The sequence below is a fragment of the Ornithorhynchus anatinus genome, chromosome 14 (genome assembly GCF_004115215.2).
Source record: "Ornithorhynchus anatinus isolate Pmale09 chromosome 14, mOrnAna1.pri.v4, whole genome shotgun sequence".
In the NCBI taxonomy this organism is placed as follows: Eukaryota; Metazoa; Chordata; class Mammalia; order Monotremata; family Ornithorhynchidae; genus Ornithorhynchus; species Ornithorhynchus anatinus.
Window position 1 is genome coordinate 35,629,014 of NC_041741.1, and position 5,164 is coordinate 35,634,177.

The window sequence follows — 5,164 nt, forward strand, 5'->3', positions numbered from 1 at the left end:
TTTGAGCGGGGTGGACTGCTCCAGAGGAGGAGGAGTATGTGGGTGTATGTGGGTGAGCTTGGAGGAGCCGGGTTTCTCCTTCATGGAGAGGAGGAGGAGAAAACTGCCGATGTGCCAGTCACGATGCCAAAACTGGACCGAAGGGTGAAGTATGGACTGTTCTGGGGACAGACAGGAGGCTGATGCAGTAATCAAGGCGGGACAGGATAAGTGCTTGAATCAATGCGGTAGCAGTTTGGATGGAGAGGAAAGGGAGAGGATGGAGAAGGAAGTTCCACTGTGACCAAAGCTATCTGCAGGTAACCATTCATTCAGTTGCATTTATTAAGCACTTAAGGTGCGCAAAGCACTAGGCCGAGCACTCGACTGTACAAAGCGCTATCCCGGGAGCAGGGACAGAAGCTGTAACCATGGTGACCCCGTGGTAGAGGAGGCAAGGAAGAGAAAGCATTGGCTACCTACACTCCACACTCACCTCTTGCTGCCTTGCTGGCTGCCCCATTCCAAAAGCATCATCTACAAGTATGTGTTTTTTGTGAACGTGTGTGCACTTGTGTACTTGTCAGGCTTTTTTTTTTCGGTGGGTGTGTGTTGCCCCATCTCTGTATCCTTCTGCCTCTCTCCCTTGGTCTAAAAAGTATCTTTATCCCTCTGTATCTTTTCTGTTTCTATTCTGACACCCTTTGCTTTTTTCTCCCAGTTTATTTTGGGGCCGTTGGCTCTGACCCCAGAAGTTCCGACTCCATAGAAACCCAACTCCATCCCTTTGCGAATGCCAATTGTGGACTGTACCGAGCCGTGCCGTACTGTGCCAAGCCGGGCCGGGCCGGGCCGAGCCGGGCCGAACTGTATCGTGCCGCACTGTGCCGCACTGTGTTGCACTGTGCCAAGCCGTGCCGAGCCGTGCCGAACTGTATCGTGCCGCACTGTGTGGCACTGTGCCAAGCCGTGCCGAGCGGAGCCGTGCCGAACTGTATCATGCCGCACTGTGCTGCACTGTGCCGAGCCGAGCCGTGCTGAGCCGTGCCGAACTGTATCGGCCCGCACTGTGCTGCTCGGGCCCGGGGACATCATTGTGCTCCCCCACTCGGGCCCGGGGACATCATTGTGCTCCCCCGCTCGGGCCCGGGGATATTATTGTGCACCCCCGCTCGGGCCTGGGGACAATGTGCTCCCCCGCTCGGCCCTCTGGACATTGTGCTCCCCTGCTTGGCCCTCTGGACATTGTGCTCCCCTGCTCGGGCCTGGGGACATTGTGCTCCCCTGCCCAGGCCCGGGGACATTGTGCTCCCCCACTCGGGCCTGGGGACATCATTGTGCTCCCCCGCTCGGACCCGGGGACATTGTGCTCCCCCGCTCGGGCCCGGGGACATTGTGTCCCCCTGCTCGGCCCTGGGGACATTGTGCTCCCCTGCTCGGCCCTGGGGACATTGTGTCCCCTTGCTTGGCCCTGGGGACATTGTGCTCCCCTGCTCGGCCCTGGGGACATTGTGCTCCCCAACCACCCTCCCCCCGACTCTGCCCGGAAGCGGCCATTTTGAGAAGCCCTCACTCCCTCTTCCCTCTTCCCTCCATCCCTCCATCGATCGAAGTGATCGATCTCCCCCGCCCCAGGCAACGATGTCCTCGTTCTCACCGTGTTACCACCACCTACGCCCGCAACCCACCTCGAACATCCTCAGGGCTCCCGCAGCAGCCTCAGAGACATTTGGACGTGAGCCCTGGGACTCTCCTGGCCGCTGGCCTTTTGACTTTGAATTTGATCAGGTCGACCTTTAGTCAAGTCAACACCCGACCCTGGTCATCACCCGCTTATTAATATTTCATTGTATCATGTTACTATATTACCATTTTCGCATGTTATCATTAATTGTTGTCAGTGCTGCCACCTACCTCTCTGGCCTCACCATGTCCTTCCATGCCCCCTCCTCCCATCTGTCCCTCCCAATCCTCTCCTTCCCCTTCTCCTCTCCCGCCCAGCTCTTTCCCACTCTCTCCTCTGCCTCCTCACCTTATAAAAACCCTCGCCCCTTACCTCCTCCCCTCCTTAACTTCTATCTTTAACCGCTCACTCTCCAATGGCTTCTTCCCCTCTGCCTTCAAACATGCCCACGTCTCCCCCATCCTAAAAAAACCCTCTCTCGACCCCACTTCCCCTTCCAGTTATCGCCCTATCTCCCTACTACCCTTCCTTTCCAAGCTCCTAGAACGAGTCGTCTACACTGGCTGCCTAGAATTCCTTAACTCCCATTCTCTCCCGGACCCCCTCCGATCTGGCTTCCGTCCCCTCCACTCTTCTGAGACTGCTCTTTCTAAGGTCACCCATGACCTCCTTCTTGCCAAAGCCAATGGCTCCTACTCTATCCTAATCCTCCTTGACCTCTCAGCTGCCGTTGACACTGTTGACCATCCCCTTCTCCTCCACACCTTATCTCACCTTGGCTTCACGGACTCCATCCTCTCCCGGTTCTCCTCTTATCTCTCTGGCCGGTCGGTCTCGGTCTCCTTCGCGGGCTCCTCCTCCCCCTCCCATCCTCTAACTGTTGGGGTTCCTCAAGGGTCAGTCCTTGGCCCTCTTCTGTTCTCCATCTACACTCACTCCCTCGGTGAACTCATACGCTCTCACGGCTTCAACTATCATCTCTATGCAGATGACACACAGATCTACATCTCTGCCCCTGTCCTCTCCCCCTCCCTTCAGACTCGTATCTCCTCCTGCCTCCAAGACGTCTCTACCTGGATGTGTGCCCGCCACCTAAACCTCAGCATGTCCACAAATGAGCTTCTCATCTTCCCTCCCAAGCCCTGTCCTCTTCCTGACTTCCCTATCACCGTGGATGGTACGACCAACCTTCTCGTCTCTCAAGCCCGCAACCTCGGTGTCATCTTTGACTCTGCTCTCTCGTTCACCCCCCACATCCGATCCGTCACCGACACCTGCCGGTCTCACCTTTATAATATCGCCAAGATCCGCCCTTTCCTCTCCACCCAAACTGCTATTTTACTGGTACAGGCTCTCAAAATATCCCAGCTGGATTACTGTCAGCCTTCTCTCCGATCTCTCTTCCTCCTGTCTCTCCCTACTCCAGTTTATTCTTCATTCCACTGCCCAGCTCATCTTTCTGCAGAAACGCTCTGGACATGTCACTCCCCTTCTTAAACAACTCCAGTGGTTGCCTATCGAACTCCACATGAAACAAAAACTTCTCACTCTAGGCTACAAGGCTCTCCATCACCTTGCCCCCTCCTACCTCTCCTCCCTTCTCTCTTTCTACTGCCCACCCCGCACGCTCCGCTCCTCTGCTGCCCACCTCCTCACCCTCCCCCGTTCTCTCCTATCCCACCGTCGACATCTGGACCACGTCCTCCCGCGGTCCTGGAATGCCCTCCCTCCTCACCTCTGCCAAACTAATTCTCTTCCCCTCTTCAAAGCCCTACTTAGAGCTCACCTCCTCCAAGAGGCCGTCCCAGACTGAGCGTCCCCTTTTCCCTCTGCTCCCTCTGCTGCCCCTCTACCCCCCCTTCACCTCCCCTCAGCTAAGCCCCCTTTTCCCCCCCTTTCCCTCTGCTCCTCCCCCTCTCCCTTCCTCTCCCCTCAGCACTGTGCTCGTCCACTCAATTGTATATATTTTTATTACCCTATTTATTTTGTTAATGAGATGTACATCACCTTGATTCTATTGCTATTGTTTTAATGAGATGTACATCCCCTTGATTCTATTTATCGCTATTGTTTTTGTCTGTCTCCCTAGATTAGACTGTAATCCCATCAATGGGCAGGGACTGTCTCTATCTGTTGCTGATTTGTACAGTCCAAGCGCTTAGTACAGTGCTCTGCACATAGTAAGTGCTCAATAAATACTATTGAATGAATAAATGAATGGTTCTCTTATGGCAAGAAGTGGGCAAGAGAGGATTGAAAAGATCATTTAATTGCAATATTTTGGGCAGATTAAAGTGCACTGGGGCTATAGCAGGTAAGACTGATGAGAAGATTACAGTAGTCAAAATGGTATGATCAGGATGGAGAGGAACGGTTGAATCAGAGAGCTATAGTGAAATGGAAGAAAACATGGCACAAGTGTGACTACGTGAAGCCAAGTGGCCTAGAGTGGGAAGGGAAGAAAATCTCCAGAAATGCATTATGAAATATTCTTTAGAATTTTCCTCCGACCACAGTACATATCACTCCTTGGTAATCTTTCCTAGATGTAAAACCACTTAATCTCATGCATCTGTTTGATTACCAACGAGGATCTTCATTAGTTTAAAACAGATATTTTTCAAGCTTTTCAATCAAACAGTTACATTAAAATGAATTCCTAAGTGATTAAGTATTCCTAAGTGATTAATGTCATATTATATGACTGCGGTGTCACATTAAATCGAGATCTAGTGTTCAAGCACTGAAAGATGCAGATGCATCTTTGTAATGAAAGTTCAAGTGCTTGATCATACTTCAGAGGACATTATACTTCAGGTGATTTATTGAAAACTCTCTGGAGAAAGATTTGGATGTTTTGTTTAGATTATAAGCGTGTCATGTGGGGATTGTGTCTGCCTAGCCATAGCTTCAGATTTCTGATTTTTTTGGATCACCTTGCGGCGAGTTTGATATTCTTAGTTTCCTCGTCTCATGTTATTCTAATTTCTGAAACTCTTTTGAAGATTGATCATGAGCTATGTGAGACCACTTCAGCCAGTTATTTGTTACACTTCAGTGTAAGCATATGCCATAATACACTGGGTTTATGGTCCTTGAAAATCTATCGATCAATCGATCGTATTTATTGAGCACTTACTGTGTGCAGAGCACCCCATTTAGCAATTGGAAGAGTATAGTATAACAGACCTGGTAGACACCTTCCCTGCCCACTAGGAGTTTACAATCTAAAGGGACTGAAATGTGTCTAAATCATGAATGGTGTATTGCAGGGCACATTTTCTCCTCGATTTATATGCTAAAAATTGGGATCTGTTCCAGAACTTTTGGAAAAAAAGTATGAACTTCCTTTATGTGCTTTATTGTTCCCTCAAACATCATTACACTATTATCTAATCTTTATTAGAATAATTTAAAGTATAACATCATGGTATTAACTAAATGAGTTGTATGATTATGATAAGTCTTTGTAAGAAACTGCGAAAGGAGAAGTTTGTTTTG